We start from the raw sequence: 12,339 nt of genomic DNA, 5'->3' as shown, positions 1-12,339 counted from the left end.
GCTGCCAGCGCCATCCTAAACTAGTTACTAAATTAGCTTCAACAGGAAGCTCGAATAGATAAAATAAAGCAGATGCACGAGCACCTGCTTTATTTTATCTATTAGTGCTACCTGTTGAAGCTAATTTAGTAACTATTTTAGGATGGCGCTGGCAGCTTGCCGGCGCCATCGTAAAATAGTTACAACAGGCCAGCAAGGCTTGAACTTTTGCCCTCGGAATCCGCCGCTCGCGGATTTGCGAATTCGCGGTAAATTCGCGGGAGTTCGCGGATCGCGAATTTAATGAAAATTCGCAAAATCCGTGAGCGTAACGGATTTTGCGCTCATGCTTACTGTATAGGTTATGTTATTTTATGTTAACCGGGATTTTATAAAGCGCACAGATATTCTACTGAGTGTCCTGGCGCTGGGTGAGTGTGACTGACCTATACAGGAAGGGCAAGCGTGCATAGCTCAAAGTGTTACGTTATTGCTGAAACGGCCATGTTTTTAGGGCTTTTCTAAAAGGTAGCAGATTCTGGAGAAGTCTCACAGCAAGTGGCAGATCATGCCATAGTTTTGGAGGAGCGGCCTCCAATTCGAGAGTGTTCACCACGGGAGTACAGACTAGCGCCAGTGAGGCGGAGCAAAGAGAGCGTTGTGGATTATTAAATTGCACTCTCTTCCTCAAGTAAGGGGCACCATACTCATGTAAGGCCTTAAAAGCCAACACCAGGGCCTTAAACTGTATCCGCTTACGGATTGGGAGCCAATGGAGAGAATTCAAATGAGCAGACATCCTGGAAAAGCTCTGGCCACAGCATTTTGCACTACTTGAAGACTGGTAATCAGATACACTGGAAGCCAAAGATAAAGAATGTTTACATAGTCCAACCTAGAGCCAATCAAGGCCTGGACCACAATTTTTCTGTAAGGGATCGAAAGTAATGGAAGAAATTGTTTGAGCATTTTCAGAAAGCCAAAGCACTGGCCAGCCACAGTCTGAACCTGTGGCTTCATACTCAGAAAGTTATCCAGTTTTACACCGAGATTTTTTTACAGACGATACCGGTTTGGCGGGAGGATGCATGTCCTGCGGCCACAAGTCCTGCCATAAGGTGTTAGATGGGCAACCAAAGAAGATGAACTCCGACTTATCTGAATTACATTTAATTTTTTTCAGCTGGAGCCAGGAGAACACCGCTGACAAATAGGCCTTAATGGCTTCCCCCTTAAACTCTGAATCCTTGTCGCATGTAAAAAGGAGTTGGGTGTCGTCAGCATACGACACTATTTTGACTCCATGCAACTAAACTAGACTAGCCAATGGGGACATGAATAAAGTTGGACTAAGCACCGAGCCCTGAGGTACACCCACCTCTAACTTACTCTACGCGGACGACCTTGTCCTACTCAGCTAAACGGCAGTGGGCCTGCAACATCTCCTGAATTGCCTAGAGGTCTATGCAGAAGAAAACAGTCTCTTAATAAACCTAAGCAAAACAAGGACCATGACAATCAACAAGAAACGAAAAAAGTTCCATCAATGGCACCTGGGTACCAAACACATTGAGCCTGCACAGGCTTACAAGTATTTGGGCATCTACATAGATAAAGAAGGTTTAATTAGCCGCCAGCAACAGGAGATCAAAAGGAAAGGGATGATCCTCACACTCTCTCTGAAAGGAGGATCAGCCAAACTACTCGGTCCCACTCTGAATCCTCTCTTGATGATAGCCCGGGCCAAAATATTACCTTCCATTACCTACGGCACCGAGGCACTGCGAGGGAGAGTTAGCAACCTCCTGGACAAAACACTGGTCAAAGCATATAGAACAATGTTCAGCCTCCCGACCTACACCTCACCGGCAAAAATTCGTTTGGAGTTTGGTCTTATAAAGCAAACCTGGGCCAGCTATGGAGCTTTCATCAACTGCTGGCACAAGATTAGGTCAGCAAACCCTAACACATTAAATCACCTCCTCTGGCAAGAGATTCAACTGAAGCAGAACTCACCCGCAGGGCAATATCCTAAGGAGGCTTTGATAACTACAGGCCTTTCTCCCTTATGGGACACACACTGCCTCCATTCAGCGTTAAAAAAAACGGTGAGGAAGACGTTAAAGACACATTCCTTGCTAGAGGACAAGGCGACCTTTTCGGCTAGAGCGCACGCCTGGATGACTCTGGCCACATATAAGTCCCTAGCCCCACAATAATATTTTTATTTGGGATACTCAAAAATATTGAAACAACATTTTTTAAAGTTCAGGCTAGGAGTGTTACCAACCACGCAGCAGCTCCCTCCCTGGAAAAGGGTGCAGGCTTTCTCACAATGCAGTCTGTGCAGTAAGGATCATGGTGACATCACACACATCATCTGTACCTGCACGGAGCTGAGTCAAGAAAAGAGACAGCTGCTAAAAATCCCCCTCAATCAAAGAGGGATCAGGACAAGGAGACAAGCAGTCCTGGCATGCTTTGATCCTTCATCGCCACAATTGAACACAAGGCTAGTCAGATTCCTCGAAGCAGCTCGGTCAAAAATGCCAAACTGACTCCTTTTCTGCAGACAACTGGTCTACGGGGGCAATCTTTATTAAGTGGTTTGCCAACCGCCACAGCGGATCGCAACTTTTCTATGGGTCGCAAAGGCATAACTAGCCGGGTCACTATAACTGTAATGACACAGAAAGTCCTTTGCAGTTCACGCTGTGACACTCATGAATGAGCATGAACATTTTAAATATGGACCTTTTTAAATATGGATCATTTTAAAAATGGAATTATTTCTTCTTTTGTATGTATTGCAATGGTTTTAAGTAACTGTGCCAATAAAGTTTTACCAATGTATTCCAGAGGGGGGATTAGGGCAGATAAAAGGGGAGCCCAAACAGTTTGTTGGCGCACTGACAGAAAAGAAGCAAACCATTTGAGAACCGTCCCTCTAAAACCGGCCTCCTGGAGTCTATTCAGGAGTCGGCTGTGAGGGGCGGTATCAAAGGCTGCTGAAAGATCTAACAATATCAGCATAGCCTTGCCGCCTTTATCCAAGACGTCCTTAATGGATTCTGAAATTTCCAGAAGTGCAGTTTCAGTGCTAAAATTCGGGCGGATCCCGATTGGCTCTGATGCAAAATGTCGTTAGTCTCAAGAAAAGCAGACGGCGATGAGTGAACATATTTTTCCAGTACTTTGGAAAAAGAAGGCAGAAGGGAAATGGGCCTATAGTTGACGGGAAGCTCTGGATCCCTATTGGGCTTCCTTCTACTTGCCGGGAACCAGCCCCTGCTGCAGGGAGGTATTCAAAATCTGGTTCACATAGGGATTAATGGAGGGTGCTATTGATGCCAAAGTAGATGCAGGGCAAGGGTCAGAAGGAGCACCTGATTTCTGGTTCTTCCAAATGGCCAATGAGTTTGCCAGTGAAAGAGGAGGAAACTCCGTGAAGAGAGGGCAGCTCACCTGAGTGTCAGGATGGGAGGGGACATTATCCCGAATGTTAGCCCCATGGGAGCTAGGGAAAGTGTCCTGAATCTTTCTAATTTGTCTACTAAAAATTGGGCCATCTGATCCACCCATTGTGCTGAGGGGGAGAGAGACCTAATCACAGCATTGGGGCATGCGTATTCCTTTACTATTTTAAAAATCGCTTTATTTGTATTCCCAGCAGCTTCTTTTCTTGATGAGAAAAAGCATTTTTTCTCTTTGAGGATAAGTTTGTGGTGCAATTTAAGTGCTTGTTTATAAGCAGTTTTCTCCCTGCTCTCAAAGTTTTTCCGCCACATTCTCTCGAGTCTTTTGCAGGTCCTCCTGCTTACTATAAGAGCAGGCGTAAACCAAGGAGCAGAGACTCGAGAGGTCAAGGCAGGACGAGAAGAAGGAGGGGTGTATTACATGTCCTCGTTGTGAAATACTCACAATTTCCTTTCACTACTGTGAGGCCTACCTCTCCCATAGGATATCATTGGGTTATTTGATTACATTTTATGAGTACTAACTTTTGATTGGGAAAATAATCAGTTAAGAGGTTATATAACCTCATGCAATACATGCAGCATGAAAGGAAAATGAAAAATAATGAAACACATGAAATCACCTTAATCCTGATTACAAATAACATTTTAATTCTAGAACGATCCACAGAAAAATATACAGATGAAACATAGTGCAATGTGTTTCCCATGCCAAAGCCAAAGTAACATAAGTATAAGCAATCCTCATTAATGATGACAACCAGCTTGTGGCTTGATAATAAGCTTTGTATGGATACAAGTTTGGCAAGCTCAACTTTGTTTGTTATACTTGTTGACAATGTTTCGACCCTTAAATGCAGGTTCTCAACAGGACTAGAAAATAGGACACACCTATAAATCCTGTAATAAACAGGTTAATCAAATGGTAAAGTAGGGGAAAAGAATGTATAGGTGTGGATTGCGCCTGCACATCTATGTGCAGTAAATGTATCAAAATATGTAAGCTGAAGCTCCAACAATAAGGGGCTGGCTACACGAAGCAATGCCCCTAGCATTCCAACAGCCAGCACAGCAGTAGACAAACTTCCCCACATCCTGCTCCTTATAGTTGGAGCTTTCCGCTTACATTTGTGCACAATTAACTTCAGTAAATGTAACCCCTTTAGTGTTCAACACCTTCCCTAAAATGGTTTAGACTGGAATGGGAATAATACATGTAACCTCTTTAGTGTTCAAGACCTTCCCTAAAACCCTAAAATGGTTTACAAAAGAGTTGGTATTGCAAGTTTTACATGCATATTTAATATTTATATTGCTTTAATAATAGTAAAGGCACTTAACACAGTTTTTTAAATATTTATTGAATGTATATGTATATCTATATATTTTAATTACATACATATTTTTGCACATTAGAAAAACGTTGTGGTTAATTTTGAATAATATTTTAGAACTTTTTTAATATTAAATGAAACATGTAAATAATATGTTGACAGTGTTGTATGTTTGTACATATTTCTTTAATGTATTCAATTATTTTGCACATACATTTTTTCAAACAATTTTACGATTGTAAGTATGTTTTAAAAATAAATTTTTACAGGTTTATTTGATACTTTACATAAGTGTTGACTATTTTGATATCATTTTTACATTCCTATTTCACATCATTTACACATTTTTACATTTGTTTAATATTTATAAATTAAATCCCCATTTTTTCTATAGGCGGATAATCTTTTTTTTCACTTAGCGATCATGTTTTTTTGCCGCTGACTTAAAATTTACAGTCTATTTGTTTCATTTTCGGTCCATTTTCCTGGTTGCATGAGGGTGCTGCTGGTCATTGGAGCAGGTAAGACTTTTAAAGTTGTTTTTAAAGGGTTTTGGGCTAAATGTATGAAGAAATAGTAAATACTAGTTAAAGTGTTGTTTTGTGTTTTTTGGAAGGTTTATTAGTGGTTTTTGTTATTTTGTTTAGTAGTGGTTGCATTTGGCTTAGGTAGATTTGGTTAATAATAATTCATTACTTTATATTATATTATATTATATTGTATGCTTTGTATAGATTAGTTGTAACTTATCTTACAGGCTAAAGGATCAGAAGGTATCAAATGGACATTGGTATTTTGTATGTATATTTTTTAAAGAAAATCGTTTTAGTTTGTAGTAAACCAATATTTGTAATTGGAATTTCCTTTGATTGTTTTTGTGTTTCCTGGAGTGTTTCTTTTTCAGCACTTTTTTTGGGTGTTTCATGGTTCCTTATGAATTTCGATTGTTTCAATTCATCTCTAATGGACCTGTTTTATTTAGCATTTTTTGTGGGACCGGTGTTGAAATAAATGTTCCCTTTTTGGTGGATTACATTTTTGACTATGTGAATACTGAAGAATATCTGCAGCAACAGAACAGTAAGATATATTAAAGTTATTTCTATGGGTGGGAAAAATGTATTTTTTCTATGAAGGTGTATTTGATGTAATTGCTAGTTGTTAAATTACATTTTATATGCTGTGTTTGTTTCAATTTGGTTTTACTTGAAATTTAGAGTTTAGTAGTTAAATAATTAATATATATAATAATGTTATTCATCAGCCTTATATGTAATTTGAATGGTATATTTTGTCAACTGCTGTAATAATTTTTTTTTTGTTTTGCTGGTTTGGATTTTTCCTTTAGTTTATTGGGTGCTTTGTCAAAATGTTGTTTTTTATAATTGAGTTTTGGCTAAACAGTGTACTCATTTTTGTATTAATAAAGAGTTTTAATTTTCATTGTAGCATGCTATACATTCCATTGGTTTGTTTGCAAATTTTAGGTTTAATTTGGATTACTGATTATTCCAATAATAGTTGTTGTTAGCTTTGTTCTTTTTGCAGGGCTTCTTATAATTTGTACACTGTGGGTATATGTCCTGCCTGGTGATGAGTGGTAGGCATTGAGTCATCCTTCAACTGCGTTGTTTGTTTTGGATTCCTGTGCCAAGACGCTTTTATAGACATTCCACCAAGGTATTTGAGTTTGGGTTGGCATCTGTGTAGTGAGCGGTGCAGTCTGTCAACCCAGGGTTTTCAAAATAATCCATTAGGGGGCTTAATTTGTGTTCAGTTTGTTGGTAGAAAGGACTTTCTTTGCGCGTTGTAGTTATTAGCTACCTCTGTCACAGGAACACAGGAACAAACAGCTGGCCGCCTTCCTCGAGACAAACGGATCCCTCAACCCCTCGCAGTCCGGTTTCAGAGCCAACCACAGCACCGAGACCGCCCTCATCGCAGCCACCGACGACATCCGAGCCCTGCTCGACAACGGGGAAACTGCTGCCCTCATCCTCCTGTACCTCTCTGCAGCGTTCGACGCGGTCTGCCACCGCACCCTAGTCCAACGCCTCAGCAACATCGGCATCCAAGAGAAGGCACTGAAGTGGATCACCTCGTTCCTCGCCGGAAGAACACAGAGAGTCCGCCTCCCCCCGTTTCGATCCGAGGCCACCGAAGTCTTCACTTAGCCCCACCCTCTTCAACGTCTACAAGAGACCACTTGCAGCCAACGCACGCCAACACAACCTCAACATCATCTCCTACGCCGACGACACCCATCTGATCCTCTCCCTCACCAGGGACCCCGACACCGCCAGAACCTGCCTACACGAAGGGATGAAAGACGTTGCCGAGTGGATGAAGAACAGCCGCCTGAAACTGAACTCAGACAAGACGGAAGTCCTCATCCTGGGACCTTCGCCCTCCGCCTGGGATGACTCCTGGTGGCCCCCCGCCCTGGGCACCGCACCCAAGCCAACCGACCATGCACGCAACCTGGGCTTCATCCTGGACTCTTCCCTCTCGATGACCAGAAAAGTCAACACCGTCTCCTCATCATGCTTCAACACCCTGCGTATGCTCCGAAAGATCTTCCGTTGGATCCCGACCGAAACCAGGAAGACGGTCACCCAGGCCCTCATCACCAGTCGACTGGACTACGGAAACACCCTCTACGCCGGAACCACAGCCAAGCTACAGAAAAGACTCCAACGCTTCCAGAACGCCTCCGCCCGACTCATCCTGGACATCCCCCGTCGCAGCCACATCTCTGGCCACCTGAAAGACCTGCACTGGCTCCCCGTCAACAAGATGATCACGTTCCGCCTCCTCACCCACGCACACAAATCTCTCCATGACCTGGGCCCCAAGTACCTCAACGACCGCCTGACCTTCTACACGCCCACCCGCCAACTACGGTCCACCAGCCTCGCCCTCGCCGCCGTACCACGCATCCGAAGAGCCACCGCCGGAGGAAGATCCTTCTCCTACCTGGCTGCCAAGACTTGGAACTCCCTCCCCATCCACCTTCGGCTGACCCAGGACCACCTCGCCTTCAGGAGACAACTCAAGACCTGGCTGTTCGAGCAGTAGCACCCCCTTCCCCCAAGCGCCTTGAGACCCTACCGGGTGAGTAGTGTGCTATACAAGTGCTATGATTGATTGATTGATTGATTGATAGGCTAGTGCAATCTTTTTTTTTAATATCAGAGGCAAATTGGCTGTTTTTGCATATTCTATACTTAGGGCTGATTGTTGGAGGTGTCTTTAAATGTTTTGGTTAAAGTGGTAGTGACAACCTTGTATGGCTATGTGTGGATAATGTTTTAGGATAGTTTGAACACCATACAATACTGTCGCATTTGTAAAGTGCACAGCTGCTTCTGAAGAAGTGTCCCAGCACTCATAGCATGAGACCGGTACTAAAACCAACCAAGAAGCTAAACCTAAGATCCGAAACCACCCATCAGGAATTTAAACAAAATCCTTCAAGTGTTTTCTAAAAATACTTACAGGAAGAGAAAGACAAAGACTAGGAGGAAGAGAGTTCCAGAGTTTAGAAGTGAGAATAACAAAAGATCTCCCACCTCTCCTAGTGTGGCAAATCCGGGGAATTTGAAGTAGATTTTGTTTATTAGATCTCAAGAATCTCGCCTGATGATAAGCTTTGAATGTGTTCCTTAAATAGAGAGGTCCTTTTTGCTCAAATGCTGTATAGGCAAACGTTCGAGCCTTGGAACTGTTTAGTTACAGGCAATCAATGTAGTTGCCGTAAATAAGGAGTCATTGATAGACGCAGAGGAATTTTCTAATTCAGACAGGCAGCTCCGTTTTCAATAATCTGAAGGCGCTGAACCAGGTTTGCCGGCAAGCCCAGGTACAGGCTATTTGTGTAATCTAATTTAGAGGTTACCAAAGAGTGAACAATAATCTCACAGGCACCAAATTCAGCATCCTCTTTAAAGATTTGAGTGTAGCAAAACAACTAGCAGAAATTTAGGATTCAAAAGAGAGATTATAATCAAATTTAATACCCAAATGTATTGCGGTTAGAGTGGGTGTAGGGAGATCCAAACTCGGGGAGCCACCACTTGCAAGAATCAGGGTGGGGTTGTATTCCAAAAAAAGAATCTCAGTTTTATAGGAGTTGATCTTGAGACAATTAATGTTCATTCACTCTACAACTGACTTAAGGCGCTACCTAAAGGAGCTCAAAACTTCCACACCATTCTCCAGAAAAAAACAGAAGGGGCCAGGTGTCATCAGCATATGAAATCACACTCAAGTCCCAGAGTTCAACAAGACCAACCAATAGCTCCAGATGAACATTGAAGAGGGTGGAATAGCGCTCAACTGGTTTAGATATGGTAGCATAAGGAGAAAGAAATACAGCCTGTGTCCTAACTTCAAGAAGAGATGTAAGCCAGGCCAAGGCTTGCCCATGGATTCCAATTCTACTGAGCCTGTTTAGAAGGATTGAGTGAAAGACCATGTTAAATGCTGAGGACAAATAAAGTAAAACCACCATTGCCAAGGAGTTCTGATTCAGATGCTCCTAAATAGACTCAGTAACCTTGAACAAGGCAGATTCAGTGATAATTCTAAACAGAATTCAGATTGTAAGTCATTCAAGAGATGATTGGATTCCAAAAATGTTGAGAGTTGTCTATTAACTAGCTTTTCTAATATTTTCACCAATAAAGGAAGGAGTAAGATGGGCCTAAAATTAGGGTCAGCATTAGGTTTCATGGCGTGGCCAAAATCTAATATTTTCTGTAAGGAATAGCTGTTTGTTTTACTTTTAATAATGTTTAGTAGTTCATAGTAAGTGCTACTTTTTTTATTAGATAGTAGGACGTATATGAATGGTATAGTAGCATTTTGATATTCAAACGTAAGGTGTATATCTGAGTGAATGGTTTGGGGGGATTTTAAATTACCCGTTCAGCATCAAGTTTTCTATGGGATTAAGTATTATGATACATTTATCATTCAAATTAGCATGTAACATTAATAAAAATGCCATCTTTTGTAGAGGCCCTTCCATAGCAAGCAAGAGTAATATTTTCTACATTTACAAATCATAGTTTCCATGCTTGTACTTTCTTGGCTGTAAGTGTAGCCAATGCGAGAGAGTAATTGTTTCCCTTCTGTGATATAATGTATATTGTTCCTTCTGTGAGTATATTTGAAAACAATATATTAATAGAAAAAATTTAGGGCCAGATGTAGGAGCCCTAATACCGGTCGGAAACGGCCGATTTCAGCCGTTTCCGACCGGTATTAGGGTTTTCAGATGTTGGGGCATGTTATTTTAAGAATCGGTAATTTTACCGGATCGGTAAATATACCGATTCAGTAAAATACCGAATCGGTATATTTACCGATTCGGTAAATCCATATGTAGCTGACACTCCTAAGAGTGCCACGGGCCCTTAAGAGTCGGTATTTTACCACACAATCCTATTGTGTGGTAAAATACCGAATTAAGGTGTGCATGCACATCTGTGCCTGCACACCTGTGCCATGTGACACACAGACATGCCCTTAGGGCATGTATGTGTGCCACATGTCACACAAGCCTGTACTTGGGGTGCTAGAGGGTGTCAAAGTGACACCCCCTGCACCCTTGCAGGATTCGGTATTTACCGATTCAGTAAATACCGAATCGGTATTGCCCCTTGATTCCTATGGGCTACAAGGCCCATAGGAATCAATGGGCAATACCGATTCGGTATTTACCGAATCGGTAAATACCGAATCTTCCTGAATTCGGAATTACCTAAATCTGCCCCCTTCCCATTTACAGACTCTTAAATACCGAATTGGTAAAATTCGGTATTTAAGAGTCTGTAAATGGGAATTACCTACATCTAGGCCTATATATTTAAAAGTTGAAAATACATGTATTAATGACATGTAAAATTATTATTCTCATTTCTTATTTTATTCTTACATATGTTCTTGCTGGAAATGTCAGGTTTCTTTTTCAGGATTGGAGTTGCATTGTCATGAGAGTAAAGTGGATTCTTTTGTGTTAGGGAAAAAGAAATGATTTAGCGTCATGTTAAATGTTTGTTCATTAATAGTTTGTGGGCTTAAGGGAGTTTACTTACACTTTTGCCATTTTAGGGTAAGTTGGTGTTTACTTATTGTTTTAATTAACTTATTTTTGTTGACCTCTTTCCAGATGTGGAATTTCTGTCTTTTTCGGTAGATTAAAAGTTTTTCTAGGTTGTATCAATAGTTAAAGACACAAAAACAGTAGTGTGTGTTATATGTTATTTAATTTTTCAAAGCCAAATAATTTTAAGTGACTATAAATATATGTTTTACTTAGTTGGAAAGGTAGTTGGAGATATTTTTACACTTCATTTTTCAATTTGTGTTTAGAAAATATGGCAGAGTATTGTCTTCTTGCAGTTTTTGTTGTTTGTGGAGTAGTAAGTAGCTGTATTATATGTGAATTCTATATTGCTAGTATAATTGATTGTATAATTGTATTTGTTAGTTTTGTTTAAGGTTTGATTTAATTGGTTAGTAGCTGGCTGGTTTGAATATGTTTTGAAGTTATTGCCGTAAATAAGGAGTCATTGATAGACGCAGAGGAATTTTCTAATTCAGACTGGCAGCTCCGTTTTCAATAATCTGAAGGCGCTGAACCAGGTTTGCCGGCAAGCCCAGGTACAGGCTATTTGTGTAATCTAATTTTGAGGTTACCAAAGAGTGAACAATAATCTCACAGGCACCAAATTCAGCATCCTCTTTAAAGATTTGAGTGTAGCAAAACAACTAGCAGAAATTTAGGATTCAAAAGAGAGATTATAATCAAATGTAATACCCAAATGTATTGCGGTTAGAGTGGGTGTAGGGAGATCCAAACTCGGGGAGCCACCACTTGCAAGAATCAGGGTGGGGTTGTATTCCAAAAAAAGAATCTCAGTTTTATAGGAGTTGATCTTGAGACAATTAATGTTCATTCACTCTACAACTGACTTAAGGCCCTACCTAAAGGAGCTCAAAACTTCCACACCATTCTCCAGAAAAAAACAGAAGGGGCCAGGTGTCATCAGCATATGAAATCACACTCAAGTCCCAGAGTTCAACAAGACCAACCAATAGCTCCAGATGAACATTGAAGAGGGTGGAATAGCGCTCAACTGGTTTAGATATGGTAGCATAAGGAGAAAGAAATACAGCCTGTGTCCTAACTTCAAGAAGAGATGTAAGCCAGGCCAAGGCTTGCCCATGGATTCCAATTCTACTGAGCCTGTTTAGAAGGATTGAGTAAAAGACCATGTTAAATGCTGAGGACAAATAAAGTAAAACCACCATTGCCAAGGAGTTCTGATTCAGATTCTCCTAAATAGACTCAGTAACCTTGAACAAGGCAGATTCAGTGATAATTCTAAACAGAATTCAGATTGTAAGTCATTCAAGAGATGATTGGATTCCAAAAATGTTGAGAGTTGTCTATTAACTAGCTTTTCTAATATTTTCACCAATAAAGGAAGGAGTAAGATGGGCCTAAAATTAGGGTCAGCATTAGGTTTCATGGCGTGGCC

This window comes from Lissotriton helveticus, chromosome 2_1 (genome assembly GCF_964261635.1).
Source record: "Lissotriton helveticus chromosome 2_1, aLisHel1.1, whole genome shotgun sequence".
Taxonomy (NCBI): Eukaryota; Metazoa; Chordata; class Amphibia; order Caudata; family Salamandridae; genus Lissotriton; species Lissotriton helveticus.
Note: the sequence above shows the minus strand (reverse complement) of the source record.